Below are 18909 nucleotides of genomic sequence, written 5' to 3' on the forward strand. Positions count from 1 at the left end.
AGCTGAGACTGAGGTGAAACCATATGGGAAGTCCTCTGAAGCTGCAGATATATTAACATTGCATGGTGAAAATTCTGAGGAAGAGAAGTTCTCTGAGGTAGAAGTTAAACCAGAGATAACTGCAGAAGCTGCAAGTAAAGTCAGTGACACATCTGAAGGTGCAGGTGAAAAACTGGCTAAAGGAGCCAAGAGTTTTCAGCCTAAAAATGAGCCTGTGAAAGTCGGTGTCCCTAAAGAAAGGGCTAATAAGAAAGCAGAGTCCTTAAAAAGAGGTCACTGTGATAGAAGTCTGGGTCGTGGTGGAAACCCTGAGAGGCACTGGATTAGAAAACACTGGAAGAAAGTCCGCAGAAGTAGAATTTGGAGAAGAGTCCGTCTCAAGGAGAAGAGGGACAGGTGCATTAAAGGGAAGCCTCCTGAAATTGTGGAGGATGACTTAGAAGACCTGCAAATGGGTGATACAGGCTCGGTTGGCCACCAGCAAAGTTCGCGCAATGGTCATACCAGTGACAGAAGAAGACAATGGCCTAGAGCATCTGCCTTGTCCGCACCTAGAGTCCAGAGCACTGCACAGACCAAGATGAAGAACCTGGTGTTGGAAAGGTGTGACATGAATGGAGCTTTTTACAAGGAATTTGTCAAAGGTGACCAAAAGTCTTGTGCTCGGTGGCTGATGAAAGTGCGAATGAAAGAAGGGTGCACCATTGAAGTGGTGCAGATAAAATCTGATGAAGGAAGCCAAGTGCCTCAAAATCTGTTGGACGTAGTTGTTCAAGGAAAAGGAAAAGGAAAGGCAGTTGGACTCTGCCTTTTGAATACAAGTGCTCCTTCCCGGTGGTCTGAGCAGAGGGGGGGGATATGTGGCAGTGTGGCAAGGAAAGGGTGTATTTCCCTTGCTATCTCTGCAGAATGCTCCACCTGTGGCCTGCTTAATGAGGTATCAGGAAGGGAAATTGTGTGTTTAAAAGGAAAAGGAACAGAATAGTTGGGGCTCTTCCTAGGAGACAGCATGTGGGCTGTAGGGAAGAGACAGAGGCTGCTGAGGAGTACACAGCCCGAGCTGAGTGGCTCAAAGAGAGTGACATGAATTGTGAGTAAAAGGTTGCAGGGGACATATGTTTAACCGGCTGAGGGTAGCTCAGCGGTTGTTAGTCAGGACAAGCTGATCTGTGTAGTCAGTGACCAGACGGTCTAGGATTTTGTTTGTTCCTGCTTTTTGTTTATTTCTTTCCCTGCAACCTGTGTAATAAAACTGGCAAGGTGCCAGATTTGCATTAGAACCGTTTGCTTGCTGGTTTATTGAGAAGAAACGCATCCTGTGGCGTGGTCCAGGACGATCCCCGAGCTAATCCCCAAGGAGGAATCCTTACAATATATATATATATATATATATATACGCGCACACACACACATATATATAAACGTATTCTCCGTTGAGATATTGCAGCCGCTGCTGTGTCCAGGCCCAGGAGCCTTAGCACTGTGCTGTGATGTCACTCAATACCACTGACATCACTAGGTGTAAACAACATCTCTCCTTTGCTGTGTATGTGACTATGGAGCTGTTTGGTGATGTCGTCTATTATGGCCTTCATAGAAGCAACAGGAGATTGTTGCATCCATCTAGAACCCTCAGAACTACAGTGCTATGATGTCACTCACTTCCACAGGCCTTGCAGAGTGTAAACAACAACAACCCAGCTTTGTTGTGTATGTAACCATAGGGATTTGTGATGTCACCTAGAACCTTCACAGCAGCGACAGCTTTATGAGGAGCATCAGCACTGCTCTGCCTGAGCAGAACCATCACCGCCATAGGTTGTCAAATAACCCGGATTTAACCCACACAGGTAAGTCCAATGGGGTGCAGGCATGTCCTCTATGCTTACAGCTTCCCGTGGGTGTTGGTTTGATACCGTTTGGGGACAGCCAAGGAGGCATCTGCAGGCAACAAAGGTAGGTGTGTGCTTGTGTGTGTGTTTCCTATGCAGATCCTAAGCCCAGTGTCACATGCAAGTAGGAGGAGTAAGAAGGGTTCCTGGCAAATCCGGGTTATGGATTGCATTTAAAAAGGCCCCGTGGGAGTGCAATGGGCCCCTGTCTTGCTGCTTAGCAATAATGGTATGGGTTTAGGTTCTGCTGTGTGTACTGGTGGTTGACTGCCCCCCAGCCCAGAGTGTGCATGGAAAATTGTCTGGCAGCCTCCCTGACAGCAAGCAGTGATAGTGCCCATGAAGGGGACCTTGTTGGGCCCGCCCCTTTCACGGTTATCGCTTCTCGGCCTTTTGGCTAAGATCAAGTGTAGTATCTGTTCTTATCAGTTTAATATCTGATACGTCCCCTATCTGGGGACCATATATTAAATGGATTTTTGAGAACGGGGGCCGATTTCGAAGCTTGCTTCCGTCGCCCTATGCATTGACCCGATATGGCAGTATCTTCGGGTACAGTGCACCACCCCCTTACAGGGTTAAAAAGAAAGATTCCTACTTTCATTGCTACCTGCTTGCTGGCTAGCCAGCTAGCCAGCCCTGTGGGCCTTGCTGCTGCTGCTGCTGCTGCTGCAGCCAAAAAACAAAAGGTGGTGCTGCTGCTGCTTCTGCTGCTTCTGCTTCTGCTTGTGTCTGGCCGCTGTTGGAGCGTCCAGGCACAGGACTTCTGCTGCTGCTGACTAAATGGCCTCCTTAATTGGATCATTTGAGTAGCCAGCACACCTGTGCAGGTAGGGCATGACATGATAGGCAGCTGCCTTGATAGCGGGTGGGTGCTGAATGTTCCTAATTGACAAAATAAGATTAATGCTTATGAAGAAATATAAAATCTCATCCCTTCCCCAATATCGCGCCACACCCCTACCCCTTAATTCCCTGGTTGAACTTGATGGACATATGTCTTTTTTCGACCGTACTAACTATGTAACTATGTAACATAACATGGGGGGGGGGGGGGGGGGTCTCCTGGCTGTTCACACAGGTGTGTCATTGCTGTACATTGACCATGCATTGCTTCTGTGGTATTGCAAAGGCAAAGACAAATGCTTCCAGCCATCCATTGCACTAATGGATTGGTCATCAGCTGGCTGTCTATGTCCCGCATCAATATAGACCAAAGTACAGAGGGTTAGGCTATGCTATTGTGCACCTACCTGATGCATCAGAAGGTGCGAGGCCCTTGCTAAATTCTGTGCACAGACTTTGAGATCTATGCTTTAGACTGTATCTAAACCTGCTCCAACATGGACTGACATTCTGGCCTACTTTCAGCCGATGCGACTTGTCTGTCGCTGAACAGTCGCTTTTTATGTATTCAGAACCTATGTATAATGATGTAAAAATGCTCTAGAAGCTAAAGTCGCAGAAATGTCACACATATTTGGCCTGCAACTTTCTGTGCGACAAATTCAGACAGGAAAAATCAGTATAAATCCTTAGAAAATTATCCCCCAGTGTCTCCATCTGCTGGCGGTATTGAATAAGCATTGCTGCACTGATGGGGTATGCATTAGACGAAAAAAAAGAAGAAAAAGAAGAATAATACGCCCAGAAAAGAGGCGAAAAGGAGAAAAACGTAAAAAAACGTGAAAAAAAAGTAAGAGGAAGAGAAGGGAAAAAAAGGTGGAAATGGGTTTAAAAGTGATTTCGGCGGAGAAATATATATATATATATATATATATATATATATATATATATATATATATATACGCGCACACACACACATATATATAAACGTATTCTCCATTGAGATATTGCAGCCGCTGCTGTGTCCAGGCCCAGGAGCCTTAGCACTGTGCTGTGATGTCACTCAATACCACTGACATCACTAGGTGTAAACAACATCTCTCCTTTGCTGTGTATGTGACTATGGAGCTGTTTGGTGATGTCGTCTATTATGGCCTTCATAGAAGCAACAGGAGATTGTTGCATCCATCTAGAACCCTCAGAACTACAGTGCTATGATGTCACTCACTTCCACAGGCCTTGCAGAGTGTAAACAACAACAACCCAGCTTTGTTGTGTATGTAACCATAGGGATTTGTGATGTCACCTAGAACCTTCACAGCAGCGACAGCTTTATGAGGAGCATCAGCACTGCTCTGCCTGAGCAGAACCATCACCGCCATAGGTTGTCAAATAACCCGGATTTAACCCACACAGGTAAGTCCAATGGGGTGCAGGCATGTCCTCTATGCTTACAGCTTCCCGTGGGTGTTGGTTTGATACCGTTTGGGGACAGCCAAGGAGGCATCTGCAGGCAACAAAGGTAGGTGTGTGCTTGTGTGTGTGTTTCCTATGCAGATCCTAAGCCCAGTGTCACATGCAAGTAGGAGGAGTAAGAAGGGTTCCTGGCAAATCCGGGTTATGGATTGCATTTAAAAAGGCCCCGTGGGAGTGCAATGGGCCCCTGTCTTGCTGCTTAGCAATAATGGTATGGGTTTAGGTTCTGCTGTGTGTACTGGTGGTTGACTGCCCCCCAGCCCAGAGTGTGCATGGAAAATTGTCTGGCAGCCTCCCTGACAGCAAGCAGTGATAGTGCCCATGAAGGGGACCTTGTTGGGCCCGCCCCTTTCACGGTTATCGCTTCTCGGCCTTTTGGCTAAGATCAAGTGTAGTATCTGTTCTTATCAGTTTAATATCTGATACGTCCCCTATCTGGGGACCATATATTAAATGGATTTTTGAGAACGGGGGCCGATTTCGAAGCTTGCTTCCGTCGCCCTATGCATTGACCCGATATGGCAGTATCTTCGGGTACAGTGCACCACCCCCTTACAGGGTTAAAAAGAAAGATTCCTACTTTCATTGCTACCTGCTTGCTGGCTAGCCAGCTAGCCAGCCCTGTGGGCCTTGCTGCTGCTGCTGCTGCTGCTGCAGCCAAAAAACAAAAGGTGGTGCTGCTGCTGCTTCTGCTGCTTCTGCTTCTGCTTGTGTCTGGCCGCTGTTGGAGCGTCCAGGCACAGGACTTCTGCTGCTGCTGACTAAATGGCCTCCTTAATTGGATCATTTGAGTAGCCAGCACACCTGTGCAGGTAGGGCATGACATGATAGGCAGCTGCCTTGATAGCGGGTGGGTGCTGAATGTTCCTAATTGACAAAATAAGATTAATGCTTATGAAGAAATATAAAATCTCATCCCTTCCCCAATATCGCGCCACACCCCTACCCCTTAATTCCCTGGTTGAACTTGATGGACATATGTCTTTTTTCGACCGTACTAACTATGTAACTATGTAACATAACATGGGGGGGGGGGGGGTCTCCTGGCTGTTCACACAGGTGTGTCATTGCTGTACATTGACCATGCATTGCTTCTGTGGTATTGCAAAGGCAAAGACAAATGCTTCCAGCCATCCATTACACTAATGGATTGGTCATCAGCTGGCTGTCTATGTCCCGCATCAATATAGACCAAAGTACAGAGGGTTAGGCTATGCTATTGTGCACCTACCTGATGCATCAGAAGGTGCGAGGCCCTTGCTAAATTCTGTGCACAGACTTTGAGATCTATGCTTTAGACTGTATCTAAACCTGCTCCAACATGGACTGACATTCTGGCCTACTTTCAGCCGATGCGACTTGTCTGTCGCTGAACAGTCGCTTTTTATGTATTCAGAACCTATGTATAATGATGTAAAAATGCTCTAGAAGCTAAAGTCGCAGAAATGTCACACATATTTGGCCTGCAACTTTCTGTGCGACAAATTCAGACAGGAAAAATCAGTATAAATCCTTAGAAAATTATCCCCCAGTGTCTCCATCTGCTGGCGGTATTGAATAAGCATTGCTGCACTGATGGGGTATGCATTAGACGAAAAAAAAGAAGAAAAAGAAGAATAATACGCCCAGAAAAGAGGCGAAAAGGAGAAAAACGTAAAAAAACGTGAAAAAAAAGTAAGAGGAAGAGAAGGGAAAAAAAGGTGGAAATGGGTTTAAAAGTGATTTCGGCGGAGAAATATATATATATATATATATATATATATATATATACGCGCACACACACACATATATATAAACGTATTCTCCGTTGAGATATTGCAGCCGCTGCTGTGTCCAGGCCCAGGAGCCTTAGCACTGTGCTGTGATGTCACTCAATACCACTGACATCACTAGGTGTAAACAACATCTCTCCTTTGCTGTGTATGTGACTATGGAGCTGTTTGGTGATGTCGTCTATTATGGCCTTCATAGAAGCAACAGGAGATTGTTGCATCCATCTAGAACCCTCAGAACTACAGTGCTATGATGTCACTCACTTCCACAGGCCTTGCAGAGTGTAAACAACAACAACCCAGCTTTGTTGTGTATGTAACCATAGGGATTTGTGATGTCACCTAGAACCTTCACAGCAGCGACAGCTTTATGAGGAGCATCAGCACTGCTCTGCCTGAGCAGAACCATCACCGCCATAGGTTGTCAAATAACCCGGATTTAACCCACACAGGTAAGTCCAATGGGGTGCAGGCATGTCCTCTATGCTTACAGCTTCCCGTGGGTGTTGGTTTGATACCGTTTGGGGACAGCCAAGGAGGCATCTGCAGGCAACAAAGGTAGGTGTGTGCTTGTGTGTGTGTTTCCTATGCAGATCCTAAGCCCAGTGTCACATGCAAGTAGGAGGAGTAAGAAGGGTTCCTGGCAAATCCGGGTTATGGATTGCATTTAAAAAGGCCCCGTGGGAGTGCAATGGGCCCCTGTCTTGCTGCTTAGCAATAATGGTATGGGTTTAGGTTCTGATGTGTGTACTGGTGGTTGACTGCCCCCTAGCCCAGAGTGTGCATGGAAAATTGTCTGGCAGCCTCCCTGACAGCAAGCAGTGATAGTGCCCATGAAGGGGACCTTGTTGGGCCCGCCCCTTTCACGGTTATCGCTTCTCGGCCTTTTGGCTAAGATCAAGTGTAGTAATACAGGAGATCTGGTCAGAAGGTACTCGGGTACCCCTCTCCTCGGCCTTGTGGGATCGCCCAGGTTTATTGCCTGGGCTTCACCCACTTGTTGCTATTGGGGAGAGGGCCTAGTCCCAGGGTAACGAGTAGCGATCGCCTCTCAAGACCTTCGGGTGGAGAGAGGTTAGAACCATGGATGATGATCCGGATCCAGGTTCTGTGCCGGCATACGCAAGGATCAAAAACACTGTGAGAGTCATTCTCACGGATGATACCAAAAGGGCGGACGATTTGAAATTCGTAGTAGAGGACGTGCTCGGAGGAGTTTTCGGAATACAGAAGGGCGAGATATTGGCAATCCAGGACTACCCGAAGCGTAAAATTTTTGATGTGACGTTCACACAAAATGGCATCCACAGAGATTTTGTTACCAGAGCTGCTGCGAGTAAAGACAAAAAGCTTCAGGGTGTCCGGATTATTGAGCACGTTCTAGACGATATTAAGCTGGTGGTAGTAAAGATGTATTCCCCTTTCGCCAACCTACACGATGTTGAGTTGTTTTTACAAGTCTATTTTAGTAAGGTTGAGTGCAGAGGAAAAATCATGAACAGCTGTGGCATCTGGACATCTAAGTGGAGATTTCAGGTTACATGCAAAAAAGATGACAGATTGCCAGGGGGAATTCAACTACCACCAGCTCGTTTTAAAATAAATAATATGTGTGGCGACCTCTTTTATGCGGGGATGCCAAGCTACTGCAGGAAGTGTCACAGATATGGACACACAAAAGAAAACTGTGAAAGTACATGCAAAAAATGTGGTAGCACACAGCACGAGACAGAGAAATGCACAAGAGGAGGGAGGTGCAATTTCTGTCAACAATTCGGTCACCTTTTCTCCTCTTGTCCCCACAGACATAGGACGGAGCAGCAGTGGCAACCCTGGAGGCAGCAAGGACAGCAACCGGGACACCAGCCGAGGCAAGCAGAGCCAGTGATTACCCCCCCACAAGAGGTAAGCGGTGAGATGGCGAAGGAGAAAGACCCCCCTCAGTCAAAAGGAGGGGACCCTAAAGAGCAGAGGATGGCCAAAAAACGTGCAAGTGGTGAAAAAACTGGCCCCCAGGAGCATGCTGGGTTAAGAGAGGAGCGGACGGCGGCCGAATCCGCTCCTCAGCAACCTCTGGCTCAGGGTCCCCCTGAGAGCGATGATCCGGGTGGAGAGGTGAAGGTTAAAAGGCGGAGGGGCTCCAGAAGACTCTATTCGGAGGCGGTCCAGGGGGAGCCGATGGAAGTACCTGCGGATGCAGGGAACCCAAGTGACGTTCCTCCACAGGTCCCCATAGGGGATACCCCCCCTCCTCCCTGCCAGGAGGAGGTTTCAGGGGTGACCGTCTCTGAGGTACCAGAGACGGAACTAAGTGAACACCCGACCCCTATGGAGGGGCAAGAGGTGGAAGAACCCAATGAGTCTGGAGCCCTGATTGCCAGGATGCCCGAGAACAACTATGCCTCAATCATGATGGAGGAGGGGGGTCGGCTGAGTGATGGTGCCTCCTCTCCTGCTTCCTCTATGCGTACAGTTGAGTCAGATTTTGGGGGGTATGAGGCTTCGGAGGGGGAATCAGAGGTGTAAGACGTTTTCTTGTACATTCCCATGGCTGAGTTGTCCGGTCTGTCCTTGAACGTGAGAAGTGTGAGCGCCAGAGTAAGAAGGGTTGCCCTATTTAATTACTTGTCGGTTTTTGCTGCTTCCGTCCTTTTCCTGCAGGAATGTGGCATCCCGCACAGATTAAATTATAAAGAATATGAAGATGATTGGGTGCACGGTCCATCAGTCTGGTCTGGATCAAATGAGTCCAGATCAGCAGGGGTCGCCATACTTTTTAAAGGGAACGTTTTAATTGAGAGTTTTAACGAAATTTTACCAGGCAGAATTTTATTGGTCAGCGCTTTTATTAATGGTATTAAATGGCAGTTTTTAAATTTTTATGGTTCTCCTGATAAGAATGAAAGAATAAAAATGTTGGAGATTTTACCCCTTTTTATTAACAATTCTAGTCCTCTTGTTTTATCAGGTGATTTTAATTGTATTTTAAGGGGAGAACGCCGTTTTTCGAACGCAGTGAGTAGGAACTATGATAAGACGTCTTTTATGTTAAAAAACTTGATTTTAGATTTTAATCTCACTGATGTTTTTAAAAAATGTAATTTTAACGTACCAGAGGAAGACGGTGTTACCTGGAGCAATGCAAGCTGTAGCTCCAGGATAGATTTTATTTTTTGTTCTTATCAAGTACTGCCTTTTAACTGTGATCTTTTTACCAATGTTTTTTCTGACCATAAATTATTGTATTTTAAAGTTAAAAGTGATTTTAAAAGGAGAACTGGTAGGAATGCCTGGAAGTTAAACGTGTCCCTTTTAGAAGATCCGCAGGTTTTATCAGATTTTATCACCTTTTACAAGGAATGCAGACGAGTAAAAGACCCCAACACTCCCACCAGTATCTGGTGGGAAAAAATGAAACTAAAAATAAAAGAATTTTTTATCCGTGTTGGGGTTAGGAAAGCTAAAGAAAAACGTGAATTTTATAATATCCTAAATACTCGTCTGCAAACCCTGTACAAATTCAGAGCACATGGGATGGAGGTGGAGAAGGAGGTACATGATCTTAAAAAAGAAATAACTAAGTGCCTGGAGCAGAAAGGAAAAGAAATTATCTTTAGGTCTCGAATACAGCATCTTGAGGAAAACGAGACCTGCTCCAGGTATTTTTTTAAGAAAATACATGAAAATAGAAGGTTAATAGAAAACATTGAAGGAGTGAATGATGTACAGGGTATTTTAAAAAAGGTGCAAGAGTTTTATGCGGATCTTTTTAATGTAAAACACATTGATGAATGTTTTATGAATGACTCGTTAAAGGAGATCACCAATTTTTTAGATCCTGTCTCACAGTCTTTTTTATTGCAGAATATTTCAGAGCAGGAGATTTTAGAGACCGTCAAGAGTTTTAAAACAGGTAAAGTGCCTGGGCCGGATGGTATACCCATTGAATTTTATGTTACTTTTTATGGTATTTTAAAAGAAGATTTGTTCTCCCTTTTTACGGAAGTCTTTAAGTCTAAAATCCTCCCAGGCTCATGGAAGAAGGGTGATGTCTCCCTGCTATTCAAAAAGGGAGACCGGTCGGAACTCAAAAACTGGAGACCAATCACCCTTCTGAACTGCGACTATAAAATAATGGCGAAACTGTGTGCTAACCGCTTAAAGAACGTAATCCATAAAATAATTCATACAAACCAAGTCTGTGGGGTGCCTGGGAGGAGTTTATGGGAGAACCTAAACCTTTTAAAGGATGTAATTAGCGACACCAAATTAAGAAAAGGAAAGCTGGCGGTTTTATGCATAGATTTTGAAAAAGCTTTCGACAGGGTGTCACATTTTTATCTTTTTAAGGTTTTAGAGAAAATGGGTATACCTGATGGCTTTTTATTGTCTCTTAGAGCTTTTTATGATAACTGTACTAGTAAAATTTTAGTAAATGGTTTTAAGACACAGGGCGTGATTTTAAATTCCGGAGTGAAGCAGGGGTGTCCCTTGTCCCCACTACTCTTCATTTGCGCAATAGAGCCTCTTTTATGTACAATACGAAAGGATAAGCAGATCTATGGAGTCCCCCTGCCAGGAGGAGGGGGACTAGAGGCGAAGGTAGTGGGGTACATGGACGATGTTGCGGTGTTTTGCAGGGACACCCCATCGCTTCAGAAGACGCTAAAACAGATTCAATATTTTAATTGTGCCTCCGGTTTTAAAGTCAATTTTAACAAAAGTAACATTTTAAACATAGGCGGAATGCCTTTGTATGATGTGCCCGTCCCTGTGTCTGAGTCGGTGCAGATTTTAGGTGTCTCCTTTGACGAGTCTAATAATGGTTTTAATAGCTGGGACTTGGTGGCTCAAAAAATAAATAAGAAAATATGTATGTGGAACATGCGAGAACTTACAATGGAAGGGAAGGTTTTAATTACAAAAATGGTGCTTTTACCTATTTTATTGTATTTAAGTCTGGTTTTCCCACCCCCCGAAATGGTTCTAAAGAAAATAACAAAAGCTTGTTTTACTTTCTTTTGGAGTTCTAAGAGCGAAAAATTAAAGAGACAAATTGTGATAAAACCGAACTCCAGGGGCGGTAAGGATTTTCCAGATTTTAAAGCTTTCCTTTTAATAAAGTTTTTTAGCATGTGTTTTACTACTGTTTTTAAAGATAGCTACTGGTCTTATTTTGTTCGTTTTAATACTGGTTATTTTATGCGGAGGAACGGCTGGTTTTCTACAGTTTTAAGTTGCCCTTATTCTTTGAATTTACCCCCTCAATACATGATTTTAGGAAAAATTTTAAACTTATATAATTTTAAAGGTAAAAGTGTTCAGGATCTGTGCAATAGCAAAAAACTACTAAAGGAAATAAAAGAAACCAGTACCGTGACTCCCATCAAAAATTTTAACGAACAGAAGTGTATACAGATTTGGAAGATGTTGAGTATTAATTATCTTTTTAATTCACAGAAGGACCTGGCCTGGAGCTGCGCACACGAGTGTCTTCCATGCCGGGCATTCCAGCACCGAAGAGGATTATCCAACTCTGCAACCTGCCCGAGGGAGGGATGCCGACAAGAGGAGACCGTGCACCATCTAATATGGACTTGTTTTTACTCGCAGAAAATATGGACAAAGATACTCCCTCTGGTAAAAAGGATAACTGGACTAAAAGACTTAAATATTGCAGTGGTTTTTTATGGTTGCCTGGAATGCCCAACACGGACTCAAGAGACTATTGCATGGAAGATCATAAACTGTGTGAAGGCAGCTCTGTGGAAGGCCAGGAATATTTTATTGTTCAAGCATGAGGTTTTATCTGTGAAGGACATTTTATCTATCTGTTTTTATGAAATGTACCAGTACTATCTTTTAGACAAGAAGAGATTTCCGCTTTTATCTAGAAAATGGTTTTTAAAAGAATGGAATTCTATCTTGTAAAGCCACCAAGTGCCCATTTTATGTTTTAATATGTTGTAAATATGTTATTTATATGTAACTGTATTTATTGACATATTTGCACAACTTTGTTAATATTATTTAATTTTTAATAAAGTTGCCCCCGTAAGGGTAGTCAAGTTAAAAAAAAAAAAAATCTGTTCTTATCAGTTTAATATCTGATACGTCCCCTATCTGGGGACCATATATTAAATGGATTTTTGAGAACGGGGGCCGATTTCGAAGCTTGCTTCCGTCGCCCTATGCATTGACCCGATATGGCAGTATCTTCGGGTACAGTGCACCACCCCCTTACAGGGTTAAAAAGAAAGATTCCTACTTTCATTGCTACCTGCTTGCTGGCTAGCCAGCTAGCCAGCCCTGTGGGCCTTGCTGCTGCTGCTGCTGCTGCAGCCAAAAAACAAAAGGTGGTGCTGCTGCTGCTTCTGCTGCTTCTGCTTCTGCTTGTGTCTGGCCGCTGTTGGAGCGTCCAGGCACAGGACTTCTGCTGCTGCTGACTAAATGGCCTCCTTAATTGGATCATTTGAGTAGCCAGCACACCTGTGCAGGTAGGGCATGACATGATAGGCAGCTGCCTTGATAGCGGGTGGGTGCTGAATGTTCCTAATTGACAAAATAAGATTAATGCTTATGAAGAAATATAAAATCTCATCCCTTCCCCAATATCGCGCCACACCCCTACCCCTTAATTCCCTGGTTGAACTTGATGGACATATGTCTTTTTTCGACCGTACTAACTATGTAACTATGTAACATAACATGGGGGGGGGGGGGGGTCTCCTGGCTGTTCACACAGGTGTGTCATTGCTGTACATTGACCATGCATTGCTTCTGTGGTATTGCAAAGGCAAAGACAAATGCTTCCAGCCATCCATTGCACTAATGGATTGGTCATCAGCTGGCTGTCTATGTCCCGCATCAATATAGACCAAAGTACAGAGGGTTAGGCTATGCTATTGTGCACCTACCTGATGCATCAGAAGGTGCGAGGCCCTTGCTAAATTCTGTGCACAGACTTTGAGATCTATGCTTTAGACTGTATCTAAACCTGCTCCAACATGGACTGACATTCTGGCCTACTTTCAGCCGATGCGACTTGTCTGTCGCTGAACAGTCGCTTTTTATGTATTCAGAACCTATGTATAATGATGTAAAAATGCTCTAGAAGCTAAAGTCGCAGAAATGTCACACATATTTGGCCTGCAACTTTCTGTGCGACAAATTCAGACAGGAAAAATCAGTATAAATCCTTAGAAAATTATCCCCCAGTGTCTCCATCTGCTGGCGGTATTGAATAAGCATTGCTGCACTGATGGGGTATGCATTAGACGAAAAAAAAGAAGAAAAAGAAGAATAATACGCCCAGAAAAGAGGCGAAAAGGAGAAAAACGTAAAAAAACGTGAAAAAAAAGTAAGAGGAAGAGAAGGGATAAAAAGGTGGAAATGGGTTTAAAAGTGATTTCGGCGGAGAAATATATATATATATATATATATATATATATATATATATACGCGCACACACACACATATATATAAACGTATTCTCCGTTGAGATATTGCAGCCGCTGCTGTGTCCAGGCCCAGGAGCCTTAGCACTGTGCTGTGATGTCACTCAATACCACTGACATCACTAGGTGTAAACAACATCTCTCCTTTGCTGTGTATGTGACTATGGAGCTGTTTGGTGATGTCGTCTATTATGGCCTTCATAGAAGCAACAGGAGATTGTTGCATCCATCTAGAACCCTCAGAACTACAGTGCTATGATGTCACTCACTTCCACAGGCCTTGCAGAGTGTAAACAACAACAACCCAGCTTTGTTGTGTATGTAACCATAGGGATTTGTGATGTCACCTAGAACCTTCACAGCAGCGACAGCTTTATGAGGAGCATCAGCACTGCTCTGCCTGAGCAGAACCATCACCGCCATAGGTTGTCAAATAACCCGGATTTAACCCACACAGGTAAGTCCAATGGGGTGCAGGCATGTCCTCTATGCTTACAGCTTCCCGTGGGTGTTGGTTTGATACCGTTTGGGGACAGCCAAGGAGGCATCTGCAGGCAACAAAGGTAGGTGTGTGCTTGTGTGTGTGTTTCCTATGCAGATCCTAAGCCCAGTGTCACATGCAAGTAGGAGGAGTAAGAAGGGTTCCTGGCAAATCCGGGTTATGGATTGCATTTAAAAAGGCCCCGTGGGAGTGCAATGGGCCCCTGTCTTGCTGCTTAGCAATAATGGTATGGGTTTAGGTTCTGCTGTGTGTACTGGTGGTTGACTGCCCCCCAGCCCAGAGTGTGCATGGAAAATTGTCTGGCAGCCTCCCTGACAGCAAGCAGTGATAGTGCCCATGAAGGGGACCTTGTTGGGCCCGCCCCTTTCACGGTTATCGCTTCTCGGCCTTTTGGTTAAGATCAAGTGTAGTATCTGTTCTTATCAGTTTAATATCTGATACGTCCCCTATCTGGGGACCATATATTAAATGGATTTTTGAGAACGGGGGCCGATTTCGAAGCTTGCTTCCGTCACCCTATGCATTGACCCGATATGGCAGTATCTTCGGGTACAGTGCACCACCCCCTTACAGGGTTAAAAAGAAAGATTCCTACTTTCATTGCTACCTGCTTGCTGGCTAGCCAGCTAGCCAGCCCTGTTGGCCTTGCTGCTGCTGCTGCTGCTGCTGCAGCCAAAAAACAAAAGGTGGTGCTGCTGCTGCTTCTGCTGCTTCTGCTTCTGCTTGTGTCTGGCCGCTGTTGGAGCGTCCAGGCACAGGACTTCTGCTGCTGCTGACTAAATGGCCTCCTTAATTGGATCATTTGAGTAGCCAGCACACCTGTGCAGGTAGGGCATGACATGATAGGCAGCTGCCTTGATAGCGGGTGGGTGCTGAATGTTCCTAATTGACAAAATAAGATTAATGCTTATGAAGAAATATAAAATCTCATCCCTTCCCCAATATCGCGCCACACCCCTACCCCTTAATTCCCTGGTTGAACTTGATGGACATATGTCTTTTTTCGACCGTACTAACTATGTAACTATGTAACATAACATGGGGGGGGGGGGGGGGTCTCCTGGCTGTTCACACAGGTGTGTCATTGCTGTACATTGACCATGCATTGCTTCTGTGGTATTGCAAAGGCAAAGACAAATGCTTCCAGCCATCCATTGCACTAATGGATTGGTCATCAGCTGGCTGTCTATGTCCCGCATCAATATAGACCAAAGTACAGAGGGTTAGGCTATGCTATTGTGCACCTACCTGATGCATCAGAAGGTGCGAGGCCCTTGCTAAATTCTGTGCACAGACTTTGAGATCTATGCTTTAGACTGTATCTAAACCTGCTCCAACATGGACTGACATTCTGGCCTACTTTCAGCCGATGCGACTTGTCTGTCGCTGAACAGTCGCTTTTTATGTATTCAGAACCTATGTATAATGATGTAAAAATGCTCTAGAAGCTAAAGTCGCAGAAATGTCACACATATTTGGCCTGCAACTTTCTGTGCGACAAATTCAGACAGGAAAAATCAGTATAAATCCTTAGAAAATTATCCCCCAGTGTCTCCATCTGCTGGCGGTATTGAATAAGCATTGCTGCACTGATGGGGTATGCATTAGACGAAAAAAAAGAAGAAAAAGAAGAATAATACGCCCAGAAAAGAGGCGAAAAGGAGAAAAACGTAAAAAAACGTGAAAAAAAAGTAAGAGGAAGAGAAGGGAAAAAAAGGTGGAAATGGGTTTAAAAGTGATTTCGGCGGAGAAATATATATATATATATATATATATATATATATATATATATATATATACGCGCACACACACACATATATATAAACGTATTCTCCGTTGAGATATTGCAGCCGCTGCTGTGTCCAGGCCCAGGAGCCTTAGCACTGTGCTGTGATGTCACTCAATACCACTGACATCACTAGGTGTAAACAACATCTCTCCTTTGCTGTGTATGTGACTATGGAGCTGTTTGGTGATGTCGTCTATTATGGCCTTCATAGAAGCAACAGGAGATTGTTGCATCCATCTAGAACCCTCAGAACTACAGTGCTATGATGTCACTCACTTCCACAGGCCTTGCAGAGTGTAAACAACAACAACCCAGCTTTGTTGTGTATGTAACCATAGGGATTTGTGATGTCACCTAGAACCTTCACAGCAGCGACAGCTTTATGAGGAGCATCAGCACTGCTCTGCCTGAGCAGAACCATCACCGCCATAGGTTGTCAAATAACCCGGATTTAACCCACACAGGTAAGTCCAATGGGGTGCAGGCATGTCCTCTATGCTTACAGCTTCCCGTGGGTGTTGGTTTGATACCGTTTGGGGACAGCCAAGGAGGCATCTGCAGGCAACAAAGGTAGGTGTGTGCTTGTGTGTGTGTTTCCTATGCAGATCCTAAGCCCAGTGTCACATGCAAGTAGGAGGAGTAAGAAGGGTTCCTGGCAAATCCGGGTTATGGATTGCATTTAAAAAGGCCCCGTGGGAGTGCAATGGGCCCCTGTCTTGCTGCTTAGCAATAATGGTATGGGTTTAGGTTCTGCTGTGTGTACTGGTGGTTGACTGCCCCCCAGCCCAGAGTGTGCATGGAAAATTGTCTGGCAGCCTCCCTGACAGCAAGCAGTGATAGTGCCCATGAAGGGGACCTTGTTGGGCCCGCCCCTTTCACGGTTATCGCTTCTCGGCCTTTTGGCTAAGATCAAGTGTAGTATCTGTTCTTATCAGTTTAATATCTGATACGTCCCCTATCTGGGGACCATATATTAAATGGATTTTTGAGAACGGGGGCCGATTTCGAAGCTTGCTTCCGTCGCCCTATGCATTGACCCGATATGGCAGTATCTTCGGGTACAGTGCACCACCCCCTTACAGGGTTAAAAAGAAAGATTCCTACTTTCATTGCTACCTGCTTGCTGGCTAGCCAGCTAGCCAGCCCTGTGGGCCTTGCTGCTGCTGCTGCTGCTGCTGCAGCCAAAAAACAAAAGGTGGTGCTGCTGCTGCTTCTGCTGCTTCTGCTTCTGCTTGTGTCTGGCCGCTGTTGGAGCGTCCAGGCACAGGACTTCTGCTGCTGCTGACTAAATGGCCTCCTTAATTGGATCATTTGAGTAGCCAGCACACCTGTGCAGGTAGGGCATGACATGATAGGCAGCTGCCTTGATAGCGGGTGGGTGCTGAATGTTCCTAATTGACAAAATAAGATTAATGCTTATGAAGAAATATAAAATCTCATCCCTTCCCCAATATCGCGCCACACCCCTACCCCTTAATTCCCTGGTTGAACTTGATGGACATATGTCTTTTTTCGACCGTACTAACTATGTAACTATGTAACATAACATGGGGGGGGGGGGGTCTCCTGGCTGTTCACACAGGTGTGTCATTGCTGTACATTGACCATGCATTGCTTCTGTGGTATTGCAAAGGCAAAGACAAATGCTTCCAGCCATCCATTGCACTAATGGATTGGTCATCAGCTGGCTGTCTATGTCCCGCATCAATATAGACCAAAGTACAGAGGGTTAGGCTATGCTATTGTGCACCTACCTGATGCATCAGAAGGTGCGAGGCCCTTGCTAAATTCTGTGCACAGACTTTGAGATCTATGCTTTCGACTGTATCTAAACCTGCTCCAACATGGACTGACATTCTGGCCTACTTTCAGCCGATGCGACTTGTCTGTCGCTTAACAGTCGCTTTTTATGTATTCAGAACCTATGTATAATGATGTAAAAATGCTCTAGAAGCTAAAGTCGCAGAAATGTCACACATATTTGGCCTGCAACTTTCTGTGCGACAAATTCAGACAGGAAAAATCAGTATAAATCCTTAGAAAATTATCCCCCAGTGTCTCCATCTGCTGGCGGTATTGAATAAGCATTGCTGCACTGATGGGGTATGCATTAGACGAAAAAAAAGAAGAAAAAGAAGAATAATACGCCCAGAAAAGAGGCGAAAAGGAGAAAAACGTAAAAAAACGTGAAAAAAAAGTAAGAGGAAGAGAAGGGAAAAAAAGGTGGAAATGGGTTTAAAAGTGATTTCGGCGGAGAAATATATATATATATATATATATATATATATATATATATATATATATATATATATATACGCGCACACACACACACACATATATATAAACGTATTCTCCGTTGAGATATTGCAGCCGCTGCTGTGTCCAGGCCCAGGAGCCTTAGCACTGTGCTGTGATGTCACTCAATACCACTGACATCACTAGGTGTAAACAACATCTCTCCTTTGCTGTGTATGTGACTATGGAGCTGTTTGGTGATGTCGTCTATTATGGCCTTCATAGAAGCAACAGGAGATTGTTGCATCCATCTAGAACCCTCAGAACTACAGTGCTATGATGTCACTCACTTCCACAGGCCTTGCAGAGTGTAAACAACAACAACCCAGCTTTGTTGTGTATGTAACCATAGGGATTTGTGATGTCACCTAGAACCTTCACAGCAGCGACAGCTTTATGAGGAGCATCAGCACTGCTCTGCCTGAGCAGAACCATCACCGCCATAGGTTGTCAAATAACCCGGATTTAACCCACACAGGTAAGTCCAATGGGGTGCAGGCATGTCCTCTATGCTTACAGCTTCCCGTGGGTGTTGGTTTGATACCGTTTGGGGACAGCCAAGGAGGCATCTGCAGGCAACAAAGGTAGGTGTGTGCTTGTGTGTGTGTTTCCTATGCAGATCCTAAGCCCAGTGTCACATGCAAGTAGGAGGAGTAAGAAGGGTTCCTGGCAAATCCGGGTTATGGATTGCATTTAAAAAGGCCCCGTGGGAGTGCAATGGGCCCCTGTCTTGCTGCTTAGCAATAATGGTATGGGTTTAGGTTCTGCTGTGTGTACTGGTGGTTGACTGCCCCCCAGCCCAGAGTGTGCATGGAAAATTGTCTGGCAGCCTCCCTGACAGCAAGCAGTGATAGTGCCCATGAAGGGCACCTTGTTGGGC

The 18909-nt window shown here is 45.0% G+C and overlaps 4 non-coding genes and 2 pseudogenes across 4 annotated transcripts; all 6 read left to right on the forward strand.

Moving 5' to 3' along the window:
- Window positions 1-2269: 2269 nt before the first annotated feature.
- On the forward strand, window positions 2270-2460 carry LOC130337368 (U2 spliceosomal RNA). The gene has a single exon (XR_008878257.1). It is a non-coding gene; the product is annotated as a U2 spliceosomal RNA (small nuclear RNA).
- A 2113-nt stretch (window positions 2461-4573) lies between these two features.
- LOC130337369 (U2 spliceosomal RNA) lies at window positions 4574-4764 on the forward strand. The gene has a single exon (XR_008878258.1). It is a non-coding gene; the product is annotated as a U2 spliceosomal RNA (small nuclear RNA).
- A 2093-nt stretch (window positions 4765-6857) lies between these two features.
- On the forward strand, window positions 6858-6990 carry LOC130337406 (U2 spliceosomal RNA; annotated as a pseudogene).
- Window positions 6991-12016: 5026 nt separating this feature from the next.
- LOC130337396 (U2 spliceosomal RNA) lies at window positions 12017-12224 on the forward strand (annotated as a pseudogene).
- A 2095-nt stretch (window positions 12225-14319) lies between these two features.
- Window positions 14320-14510, forward strand: LOC130337388 (U2 spliceosomal RNA). The gene has a single exon (XR_008878276.1). It is a non-coding gene; the product is annotated as a U2 spliceosomal RNA (small nuclear RNA).
- A 2107-nt stretch (window positions 14511-16617) lies between these two features.
- LOC130337371 (U2 spliceosomal RNA) lies at window positions 16618-16808 on the forward strand. The gene has a single exon (XR_008878259.1). It is a non-coding gene; the product is annotated as a U2 spliceosomal RNA (small nuclear RNA).
- Window positions 16809-18909: the final 2101 nt, after the last annotated feature.

Source organism: Hyla sarda, unplaced genomic scaffold, assembly GCF_029499605.1.
Source record: "Hyla sarda isolate aHylSar1 unplaced genomic scaffold, aHylSar1.hap1 scaffold_496, whole genome shotgun sequence".
NCBI lineage: Eukaryota > Metazoa > Chordata > Amphibia > Anura > Hylidae > Hyla > Hyla sarda.